The 12,963-nt window shown below is 37.1% G+C and overlaps 1 protein-coding gene across 13 annotated transcripts in view; it reads right to left on the bottom strand.

The window, feature by feature from the left end:
- LOC128811770 (uncharacterized) overlaps window positions 1–12,963 on the bottom strand; it is a 499,902-nt gene that overhangs the window by 351,782 nt on the left and 135,157 nt on the right. For 12 of the 13 annotated variants that reach the window (XR_008438457.1, XR_008438456.1, XR_008438459.1 and 9 more), the window contains one exon: window positions 9,800–9,895. The gene's annotated coding sequence lies outside the window, so the exon portion shown is untranslated. Of the gene's footprint in view, window positions 1–9,799; window positions 9,896–10,811; window positions 10,864–12,963 lie in introns of those variants that run through there. The other variant, XR_008438474.1, reaches the window with a different exon arrangement.

Genomic DNA, 12,963 nt, shown 5'->3' with positions numbered 1-12,963 from the left:
CCACTGTTGGTGACTATATCCATTTGGATACCATTGTCCCTAGAATCCCAGCTTAAAGAAAAGAAGAAACCACATGACAGTTAGCGACAAAGTCAGAAGAAACCAAACTTTGTGATGCCCATTCAGGGTTCGTATAGTTTTTAATCCACAACCCCAGTGAGCTGATGTAGAAAGCCAGCTACGCTGTTCCAACCCATCCTGCACCAACTCAGCACCACTGAGTCCAGCAGTATTACTGATGGTTTACATGCCTGTTAATGAGGGCAGAATTAAATATGACATATGTAAAGAGATGATCTTCAAAGCTTAAAAAGAGATGAGAGGAAGGAAGGGGAAAAATATGCAGACAGTGAATTAGTTATCCTACATAATATACTACAAATCAAGGTCACATGTAAATGTTTATGTATATAAATACATAATACTGCCCATGCAATATTGTGCTGATTCTTTTCAGACAGTGACAGAGACCTCTGAGCAGCAACGCACATTTTTCAGCTTTAGAAAACTTTAATACAAAAGTGTCTACCATAGAGACTTTAGCCATGAGTACATCCAAGTATTGCAGTGCAGCACCTCTCACTTCCACTTGAAGGTGAAAGGCTGACTTTACTAAAAAGTTTCTTTTTTTTCAGTCCTATGCAACACCACCTGTCTCATCAGCAGGACCACTCAAAAGGGATGGGCCTCAAGGCACCTCAGTCCCAAGATTCTCCATGCCTCATTCTTCATCCACGCTGCTAGTAATGTACCATCACTGGCACAGTTACACCTGAACACTCTGGTGCTGCCAAACACCTGGCTTTATTTTCCACTGTCCAAATGAAAAATAAGCATAATCTGCTATTTGAGGATACAGCAAATGAGGGAGTTCATGACAAATTGTGTTGGTTTATGCAGAATAGTGATAATAAGATACAAATGAGAATTTTTTGCTTAATGAATAATACTAATCACGTTTCAACAAATGCTGTGCCCTTCTAATTAGAGAGAATGCATAAAATCAGCTTAATTTATTTGTGACTAGTTATACATAGTTTAAATATTTACTAGAGATTTACTCTAACGTTTGAAATTATTTTAAACAGCTCTTGCAGTAAAAGCAGACCTAGTAATGTAAAAGAAGTTAAAATTCTAACTTCTGCCCTCCCTTTTGTTATGTAGCGTGTGATGTATGCCCTCCGTTTTCAAGATGCAAGAGAAAGGATATTATTGATTTACATGTTAATTCTCCAACTGTTACTAATTTTCTTGATTCCTGCTTCCAAAGTTGCACTTCCAACATTCATCACTGTAGTACACTAGAGGGGCTGAGCATCTTTTTCAATAAATTACAGGAACTATGACTAATTATAGTGATATTAACTATGCAAAGTAATGTGTAACTTAAAATGGATATGTTTATCATTTCAAATTATGCTTTTGACTCTTGATGGTCTAATACATGGATGCTTTTCCTTTTTTTATACAGATTATGAACTCAGCTATATTTTTAAAAAAATCAGTTTCACAGATATAGGCATACCTTGTGAATCTGATGAATGGAAACAAATCATTTACATCTCATGTAATGCCTAGTGGGTAGAAGACAAGATTAATACTAAGGGCAAGTAGGGCCAAATCCTGATTGTTATAGCAAAGCATTGAGAATTCAGCTTGAATACTGCCATGAGAAGGTATTTGACTACAGGATTTGTACCCTATTCTTTATGTCTTCCTAATGCTAGGAAGCTACTAGTGCAAGTTGCTTGGCTGATAATACCAGCAGCATCAAGCAGTCAAAGCAAAAACAAGTGCAACTGACTTTTGACAGTTAGGAAAGAATATTACAAAGGTTTAAAATACAGAAGTTTTAAAACAATGGCAGTGCAGTTGTGCACGTGTAAGGACTCTGCATAGCAGCAGGACTTTCTAGCACCACCACATTGTTGTAGTTCTCCTTCCAATGTGGAAGAAATACAGCCTGTGTCTTCTCAGTCATTTTCACATTACCTAGTATTTCATGGTGCAGATATATAGCTCTTAGTAAGCAAGCCAAATTGAGGAATAACGTAGACTGGTATGTTGCAGAGACAGCCTCAGAGAAATGAAAGCAGTACAGACAGACAGTGTCAAATTTCTCTATAGAATCTGCAGAAATTGACCACCAGAGACCAAAGATTTGGGACAGATCCTTCCATATAGTTAGACTATTATTTTCCACTATATCAGAGTAGTCTAAGGGGTATTTAAAAAAAAAAAAAAAAGGCATGCAGATATCTCCAGGTGTTTACCAGAGGAACATCTGGACTTTAGACCTCTGCCATTACTTCCCTGCTTAGCCAACACATCCACCTGTTCTGAGTTTTGGGATGGGTGCTCTTGTGCTTGCATGATACTGTCATTAAAATGTATCACCTTTCCTGGGCATGTGTCCAGAATTGCCTCCTATGGGATCTGACCACTAGTTTTCTTAATCAAAGTTGACTCACCTGAGGTGCAGACACTTCACTCTGGCACTCTCCTTCCTTATTTCCCTCAGTCTATTGAACTCCACTATATCATGGTCACTACAGGCATGGCTATCATTGATTACCACATCATCAGCCAAACCTTAATTGTTAGTGGGTAGCAGCAGATCCAGCTGTGAATCACCGCAGCTGGCCCTTCCAATATGTGAATCAAGAAGTTAACCCTGCCACCCTCCAGAAATCTTTTTGTCTCCCAACATCTTCCTTTCCATCAGATGTCAGTTCTTCCAAGGGTAAAGGAAGTGCAAACTGATGTTTTCTTAATTAAAATGCCTTCCAAAATTATACAAAATTATGGGTATTTCAGTTATGCAGTTTTATAACTCTGAAGTGGACCTTTTGCATATATTTATAATGGTATTTTATGGTGGCTTGAGGACCTGAAGTGCTAATTTTTGTCCCACTGGACAACAGGCAATAAGTTACCTTATGATTCAATGAAACATCTGTCAAAAGCTTCAGCAGTATTGCACAGCAGAGTAAATCAGGCCAATGCATCATTCAAAGAACAGAAAACACATGAAGTACTACCAAAGGGGGCTAAATATCTCCGTTCCTATATCTACAGAAGAGATGAAAAATTGGCACAATATTTTGGAATAAAGCTGGAGAAGGTTTGGAAAAGAGTTTGCTGAGTTATCATCACAGCTGGACTCTGATTTCTTGAGGTTGACTAAGTACTAGGTTGAGGTGCTAGTACTAGGTTGAAGTACTAGTACTTGAGGTTGAGTCTAGTACTTCTAACCTACTGTTACTAATATTTGCAGGTTTCTTTTCCTCTCATCTTTGTGGCTGTGGGAATAGCTGAGACAGCTGACTGTCAGTTTGGTGTTACCATCTGCGTAACTCAAGTCCTTTCTCATCAGCAGAAAATGAAGATTATAGTTGTGACCTGGACATCACCAATAGCATTAAAACATAAATCAACCCCATTTCAGTGATACCCTCTTGTCAGTCATCTCAGCTGGGTACATGAGATGAACACTCGCTGAAGATCATTTTGGCTCTTAGAAACTACGTTGGTAACCTGGAAGGAAACCTTCCTCTCATAAGAGGAAATGAAGTGCTCTTCCCAGAGGCCTTTAGGAAAGGCCTTTCCCTCTACACAACTTCCAGGAAGGTTCCTGACATTCCAACCTGCTTACTGTATCCCTGTGACTACTGCACCGGCCCTGCTTCCTCCTTCACATAGCCAGAATGTCACCAGAAGGGACAGAACTGTCACTGAGGCTCCTCTTGCTCCTGAGGGGGTTGCTAGACCCAGGGGCATCAGCGATATCTGTGCTGCTTATAGAGTCTACTCTCATTTTCCATCCCTCATCTTCCATTGTTCTCCAGCTTATCATTAGTATGTAAGTCTATCTTCTAGGGTGTTTACAGAACCACTGCCTGCACAACCCACACTCCTCAGCTGGTCCCGAAATGCTGGTCCATGTCTAAAAGAATGGAAAGAGAATTTGCAAAACAGAGTCTTGAAAGAGTTTGAATGTACTAATGTGCTCTCTTGAAACTCCAAATACAGCACAGAGTAGAACCAAAGAATAATTTTTGTTAGAAATCACAGAAGGTCACCTGCTCAGAGCAAGAGTCAAAAAGACAAGGCTCAGTCAAGATCTAAATATCCACAAGGAAGCAGGGTAACGTGTTCCAGTATGTAATCACTATCATGGGGGAAAAAAATTAAAATCCTTATATTTAATGAAAATGTTTTGTATCCTAACTTTTAGCTGCTGCCTCCCATCCTGCCACTGCATCTCTCCAACAAGAGTCTGTCTCTTGTCTTTTTCAGATCCTCCTATGAGGTAGCTGTAGATAGCAGTAATATACCTACACAGGCTTCTCCACTTAGAGATGAGCAAATCCAACTCTCACCCTCCCCTTGTATGTAAAGATTTCCAGAAGGCTTCATATGTAGTGGTTCTGATTACTAAACAAGATTTAATTCAAAGAAGCTTTGGTGGAAGACAATTTCTGAGACTATTTAAAATCAGAATTGAAAATCACTTACTAGCATCATTTACAACTTTAAAGCACAGCTCACAGCTGTCCTAGTTATGTTCTTATCAATCTTTTCTGGACAAGTATTCTCAAGCCCTTTACCTCATCTAATGTTTTCTAATTCTCCTCTCAAGAAAATTTACTCTCAGGAAGTCATTGAGAGTTCATAATCTAATTAAACAAAAATGCTGTATGATAAAATTTACCATAGATGCATCAACCATGCTCTTTAAGTAGAGCTGAGATTATCAAATTTGAAAATTCCTGATCAAAATCTAGGCCACTTTAGAAACCTACAAACAGTAGGTTTCTAAAGCAAGGAATAATGAGGTTCTGTCCTTGTAAAGTCTTCTGGACCTCAACAGACTTCATTACCATTATCACTTAGAATAAAGCCATAGTTTTAATCAACATGAAAGCAATTAAGAGTTTGTCTACTATTCAGGACATTTTACATGACTGATATTATGTATGCACTTTGCTTAGGCATTTAACTCTCACTTTTTACTTCTCAGGGAAATGTGACAATTTAAAGTTCATATTCACTGGACTACTATCAGGTGTAAAATTCCACACCACTATAAAATGGTCCCTTCTTAAATAGTATCTTTATGTCATGTTCTATTCTTTTAATACTACTAAAGTATTAGTAAGTTACTAATTACTAAAAAAAAAAAACTAAAAAAAAAAAAAAATTTCAGCTTTGAATATCAAAATCCCAGACCACATGTTAGATGTATTATGGTTAGATGTGGTCCAGTGAAATGCCTTTGTGCTATAACCTCTTTCAGCGGGTCTTCATTTCAATTGCATTAGATTTATATGTAAAGTTAAAAAAATTATATTTATATTACAGCTGTTGTATTATATATTTATATTTATATTTATATTTTTATATATATGAATTTATATTTCTATTATATCTATTTATATTAGATATGTTATCATTTATATTTTGATCTGTTATGGTCTACTCTATGAGTCACAGAATTCTAATATTGTGCTACTAACATTTTTCCCCCAGATATCCTATTTTGTTGGTCAAAGATGCAGCAAGACTGCCTACATAAATACATACTCAACAAGCAGCTGGAAATCTAATCCTGCCCTCCTTTCCAATACACATCACTTCAGAGACAGAAGATTAACAAATGAATTTGCTTTGCAGGGTGGAAGAAAGCCAAAACACTGCCACCATTTTATTCTGTTTAGAGAAGCAAAATTCTTATGTTAGAGTAAGAATAGACAAGGATGTGGAGGCACAGTACAACAGACTGCAGACATGATCTTTGAGGGTCCAGCTGCAAACCAGAGATCTAATGTTGAGTTCTTGAGGCCCCTAATTGAGACCATGAATCTCAGGTGTGGAATTGGCCATATAGAATGACCATCTTCTCTTACAGTCAGCACTACTACCCACAACTTCTAAGATCTTTCCTAATTTTTCTAAGCTCTTCCAATCACTGTACAGCCAAGAATGAACAAAACTTCAGGATTGAGGGACAGGGGAAATGGGTGCATAGGAGTCCTGCTTCTCCTTCTCTTCATTGTAAACTCCTGTAGATTGCCCATCCAACAGAACTGATTCATCCCCAAAAGCACTAAATGATTTCAAGGGTATTGGTGCACAACTCTTACTAGTGCTTTTATTTTAAGCCTCAAAGATACTCAAATTGTGCATGTGAGGAACAGCAGTGGCAGTGTACTAAGGAGATAAAGACAAGGATACAACTATTTCCTAAGCACAGCACAACAGTTTTCTGGAGTAAACATTCTTTGAAAGTTCATGTAAGCTGCTATGAAGTTCCTTTCACAAGAAAGCACTTTAGACATTTTGTTGAATACACTGGTCACATCTAATATTAGATGACCCTGGCTCTGGCTGAAATTTCGCTGAAATTCAGTTTTCTGTAAAACTTAAATATACATGGACCTCTTCATTTCAATAAAGTGGTCCAATTTCTGCCTCCTTAAACCTCTCTCTACAGCAGAATTTACATAAAAACATCAAACTCATCAAGACTACCCTCTCTATGTAAAAGCAGATTTCTGGAAAAGCACAGGCTGAAGGGTACTGCTGAAATTGCCATTCAGGCCCAGGTTCTGTAGACAATAAATCAGTTGGTTAACATGTAAGTCAACCTACAGGCAGTTCCAGGCTGCCACAAGCAGACTGTTCCTAGTACTTCCATTGGTTTAAAGTTGTCTATGGTCCCCTGCATGTCATGAATAAATGCTCACCTATGGCAAGCCTGCTCTGCTTGCTTAGTGAGCTGCTGCTCACTTTTTAAAACGTATCTTCCCTTTTTGTCCTAGCAGCATACTTCAAATCACAATTCTTCTTAATGTTAATAACAACGCTGATATAAAACTGTTCCCAAATGGTTGGGATCAGGTCCTACCCTGTTATCTGAATTTCTTCTGCTATGGAATATACCTAAAAACTACCTTTTTCATAGATGTGAAGTATCAGAGTGGCCAGAGCTGCTCGTGCTCAGATAAGCTGGCATCCCAGAATTCTATTCCACATCACTTAAAACTTCAGTTTAACTCTATCAATATGCATTCACAGCATGGATTCCAGGATACTCCAGTCCAGTTGCTTACTGCTTCTGATCCCACTTAGCATGCTAATTCCAACTCCCGCTAAACCAGCAGGAAGACAAGACCCTAACTTGTTACAATTCATTTCTATATTGCCAAGACCATTTCAGCTCACTGAGATGTTCATTCAGAGAAGTTTTCATTACTCTTTGGTTAATGTGGCAGTTAATGTCCTTGAGCTCCATGTTCCTATGTCCATTTAAAAATGTGGGAAAAAAATGGGTTGCCCTTATTTAGGATACAATCTCATAGTCAACCGTTTGAAAAATCTTAAATTGCAATTGCTCAAGTGGATAGTGAAACCGTTTCCTGAATGATGCTGCTTGCCTTTCAGATTCCTCTCGGTATTAGAAAGGCTATGTTAACTCTGGATCAGTGTTCTTTAATAAAACAGCACAGCAGTAAACACCAAAAATAAGAGTTTTAAGCTTAAGGTACTATACATTATAAAAATGTAATGTTCTATCGATGTTTCTTGCTGTTTTATAGTTACCTGATATATGTTGGACTTTCAATCCTTTCTATGCCCTGAGCATTCATTACATTTACACATTTTACAGTTCTCTAGTAATTTTGCAATACATTTTCCTGAATCAGCTGATGACATTTAATGGAATGTTTAAGACACAATATAAAACCATAAATGCTTTTGCTTATTCTGGGGAAAAAAACCGTGCACGTAAATTGGTTTTCATATTAAAAACTATGTTGGTGTACCCAGCATTTTTGCTTCTGCTATACATATTAAAATATAACTAAATGCCTCTTATGCAATACTGCAGCATAAGTACAAATAACAAGCATTTGTACTTTACAAGCCAGCTATATGATTAAGGGGCTATTAATGAAGTGAAACAAAACCTCAGTGCTAGAATGTAATAGTCCATGAAATTCTTATGGGGAGAAAGAGAATCTGTAGTGAATAAATATTAACCTAAATGCAAGACAAAACCTAAAGAAAACAAAAAAAGAAAGCATTTTTAAAGCCAAAATTTTGGTAAAAACTGCTGACTACTTAAAGAAAGTCTATTTGCATACCACAGGGCTCCATCTGCTGTGGAAAATATAGGCTGCAAGAATGATTTAATATTTAATAGAAGTAGTGGCCGTTGTTAATTATAATTTGCACATTTACAAATCAGCACTGATAGCAATACAAATTATGAAATATAAGGGTGTTATGCCGGATACTGGGGAAAATAAGATGACAGACAAAGTTAATGGAGTATCCCTAACAACAGCTCTGTCAGAACGCATCAGAGAACTAATCCAGTTACTAAGAGCCTGCAATGGAAAATCTATTTAAAATATTAAAATGCTGTTTGGTAAAAGCTTTTTCCTAGTGCATTTTACTTAAACAGTTGCTTATTGCTCATGGGTCATTAGCTGTACACCCAGATGCATTCTGCAAACTGCTGTTCGAAAGAACAGTAGAAATTAAATAAGAAATAGATTTTTGCAGCATTTTTCCTAAAATCTAGAATCGTCTTACTGCAGATTACAGACAGAAAGGTAATATCAGCTTCTTCCAAGATAGGTGCTGTTGCTGTTACTTTTACTATAACTAGACATTTCCTTTCATTTAAAAAATAAAAAAAGCAACATGCTATAGAGAACTTGACTCATTTGAAAAATTTTCCATCCCTGGAACTCACTCCAAGTGCATTAAGAGACCAATATGCAGAAAAAGTAATACCAATACTGAAAACTTAGTTCTAGTTTAAGACTTAACATTATTTCAATTTCAACACTGAAACTATAAATGGACTCTTATTTAGTAAAACCACAGAAATTACCATTGATTGTTTTCATTAATCTCACTTTTCTCATCATCATGTAATATGGATTGCAGATAGAAACCACTAATGCTTTAATAGCAACTCTGCTCGCCGAGTCATTCATGCTGCTACTGATTTCTGTGTTTTCACATTAGGTAGGTGGTCTGTAATATAAACCATGAGGCAACCCTAACCCCATTTAATTTAACAGGTAGTTTAGTGTTTATGTCACCTACTAGATACAAGGCAAAAGTATGTACAAGGCAAGAGCCTGTAATATTCCCAGTATACAGTTAATTGTAATACACAAGCTAATTGTGTTCCTATGGTACAGACAAATCATATTCAGTCTGCAGAAAGAGGTACAATAGCTGTCTCCTTAGAGTCCAACAGATTAGCAAGTACATATTAATCTGAAAATTTGGCCATGAGTCACTCTAGACTGATCTAGCAGAAATTCTGCTGGAAAAAGTCAAGAGTACCACATTCTAGCTGCAGCTTCCTTTGTCCATGTATTGAATTTCTTTTTATTTCATGTCCACAAAGGGAAGGATGTGGAATTAGGCGATTTGATATGCTGATGGAAATGTCTGAGGGAACCAAAACTCCTGTTACAGGGGCACAACACACCAGTTATGACAGAATCATGAACCTACAACTATCTTTCTGTTCCTTCTGTTGTTAATGAATATTGTTTTTTCTCTGATCAGAAGGGCTGCATTTTGTCTTCACCTGTTCACTCATACCACTAGCTGGATAATTAAACAGAGTTAATGCTTGTTTTGCTGGAGTGCAATTTAAGACATGCTTAGATGTATTGATTTGAAATATACAGTGTCAGTTTCTCTTCAAACAATGTTATTCTTGAGCATCCCATGAAAGGCAGTATTTCAATGCTAAAAACCATACCTTCTGGTGGAGAATCAGTATCTGCCCATTTTCACCTCCTCAATTCCTCCCCTTAGTAATAGGTTCAATAATGAAATCGTTCTCACACATATATGCCTGCAAAGAGAAAAAATAGGCTTTGGTATTTTTGACTCTTGAGTCTTTATTTATTGTGCAATCAGAAAGGTGATTTTAATGTTATCAAAATTAATGCCCAACAACTGCATAAGGTACTCATGTTTGAATTTTTAACCAAACTATTTCTTTGTGCTTTTGGGGCTCAATAAGAATCACCAGATCTTTTACAAGATGTGTGATGATGGGGCAGATTATCCAGAGTTTTAGGCAGCCTGTTCTACGGCAAGATGCCAAGACCTCATTTGACTGATGTCCTAGTCTATAGCAGTTGAGGGCAATCTCTGCTTTTTGTTAGGCAATAATTCCACTTCACAAAGAAAAGTTGTCAAGACACAATAATGATTGCTGCAAGTTCCTCTCTTTCTCAAAACACAAAAATCTCTGATTAGGCGAAGAACTAAGAAATTATAAAATAAAGATAAAATGGTTCAAGCAGAGAATGCAATTCTGGTTTTATGACCAAAATAACATCACTTCCAGATATTTTTACATTCTTTTTGTGTCATGCCAGCAATGTAAAGACTATCTTAATACATGGCTGAAAATGCCCTTGTCACCAGCAGCTTCTCAGATCCCTACAATACCTAGATCACCTGATCTCAGTGCATGAGTACTATGCAGAACAGGACAAAGAAGAAACACAGCAAGAATATGAAATATCTCTTTGGCATGGTTAGTAGAGCAGTTCTTCAGCAGCTGTTACTCAGTTTAGTGCTATCTCTATTTATACTAGAGATTGTTTTTTCCTTCAGCAATCTCTAGGTTCAAGACATCAGAAAAGCACAGAAAGATCACCCATTGTTTTTTTTATTGTGTGAAGTGTTAATCTGGTAAGTACATGAAATTCCATCCTAAATCATAAAAAAAAAAAAAAAAACATAAATTGTTTACTAACCCATCATTAATCTATATATGCTGAGGATCAAACAAAGCAGTGTACAATATTCTGTAGGGGTGGAGAAACAAGAAAATTAAACTTAACAAGTACTAGCACAGCCTGGCCCGATGAGTCATTTTAACATGTACATGCTCATTTATTATGTCATGGGTCAGATCAAACAGCCACCCAAATTGCAATTTTCATAACTGAAATAACATATAGCTCCCATTTATTCTTCAGAAATTTCTTGTTGTAATAATTTTCACTCTGGGTCAAATATACACTTAGCAAAACACATCTAACATTATGGGTTTTCCTCTGAAGTCAGCAAAGCATTTTCACACAATAGTCCATAATGAGTATAAAGAACCTTCTCTATTTACTAGGCCTTGTAATTTCTTGCTAAGAAAACACAAAAATAGAAACACACATAGTAAATTTCCTCCCCTACTCGGTCTCTTGATAGCGGCACAAAAGGAATAAATGATTGCATGGATGGCAAAGATGTCCCATATTGCATAATTACTGGCCAGGATAATGAAAGGTTCTGTGACACAGACACCACTGTTTTCTAGTCCTGTAGGTCAGTTTTTCCTGAAAGATACCTAAAGCTCTAGTTCCATCAAGTATATTTTGTTGTAGAGAGTAAATAAAGTAGTCAGAATGATCCTTTCTGAAAATCGACAGTTTTCTGCAGAACGACAGGCAATCAGCTCCATGGAAATTCATAGCAATATGGCATCCCCCACACATCATAATTCACATAGTCCTTGCTACTAACTATATTTGAGATCCCAGAAAATCCTGGAAAGCCTCAGAGGTGGGTAAGTGCAAGAAGTGGACAATAAAAAGTTAGAGAAAAAGCTGGGCTGGAACAGTGGCAGAAATGGACTTGGATGTTGGATTTGTATGCCTCCTGCAGGCCATAAAGCAGTTTGAAGGAGTCTATGTCAGGCTGAGGTTTAGCTGGTAGTCACTCCAGATTAGATATGAATGGTGTTCTAAGGGTAAAAAAACTCATGAACCCCTCTCAGTACTATGCCATCTGGACCTGTGATAACTGTTTTTCAATGGTCTCTTGAGTAGAAAATATTTTCTCTGAATTTCTTGCTTCAAAGTTTCCCAATATAATGTTTTTGATCTTTGCAATAGAACCCAATGTCAAATTTTGAGTTACAATACAATATTCTTTAAGATACTAAGGAAAAATCAAGTTGCATTAATTACATTCACAGAATGTTTTATACTTGCAGTGTGTAGAGGAAAGACTGACCTGGGCTCTTTATTTCACTGCAGCCTACCAAGAGAAAGACACAAGGGACAGAGAAGAATCTTCCATTCAGGAAGTACCAAGTTAAACCCAGAGCTTTTAGTGTGTTCCACATTACAAATGACTACAAACTCAGTTTAAAGCCATTCCCCCTTGTCCTATCACTATATGCCTAAGTCCCTCTCCAGCTCTCTTGTAGGCTTTCTTTAGGTACTGGAAGGAGCTGTGAGGTGGCCCCAGAGCCTTCTCTTCTCCAGGCTAAAAAAACCCAACTCTTCTCAGCCCATCTCATACAGAAGGTGCTCGAGGCACCTTCTTGATTTTGAAGAAATTCTGTTCTAATTTGCAAAATGTATATAGATAAAAGTACCTGACAGATAATGTCTAAACTAGGCACAGGTGCATGTGGCAGTGGAAAATACAGCGAAAATGAACATATCCAACTGGAAAAAATCAGAAAACACAGCATCATAAAAATAAAAGTATGGCTGCTGAAAATGTCTTTTTATTATTGTCAGTGAGTTTCTTCTACATCCTTATTGATACCTCCACCTGTCATACTGCTGCCATATAATTCTAGCCATGACATTCATCCATGTTGTTTACTCGTGGCATCTTTCACTTCCTAATGGGTCTTGTCTTTTTATTTAGATCCAACATAAAAGCATCCTTTCATGTTTGTTTTTAAAGAGGAAAACTATTTCCCCAAATGGAATCAATTAAACATCTAATATAGGTGTCTAGATTAGTGCTTTAGGCTTTTTATATAGTCATATATACAGAGCATACAAAGGCAAAAAAGAGCTCTGAGTAATCCCCTTGAAGTTTCACTAAAATGTTACTATGCCCGTAAGTCTGTCACTTACACCACTACACCCAGAGCTAGACCCCTAAACA

This window comes from Vidua macroura, chromosome 9, assembly GCF_024509145.1.
Source record: "Vidua macroura isolate BioBank_ID:100142 chromosome 9, ASM2450914v1, whole genome shotgun sequence".
Classification (NCBI taxonomy): domain Eukaryota; kingdom Metazoa; phylum Chordata; class Aves; order Passeriformes; family Viduidae; genus Vidua; species Vidua macroura.
Note: the sequence above shows the minus strand (reverse complement) of the source record. Positions and strands in the feature narration are given on the sequence as shown.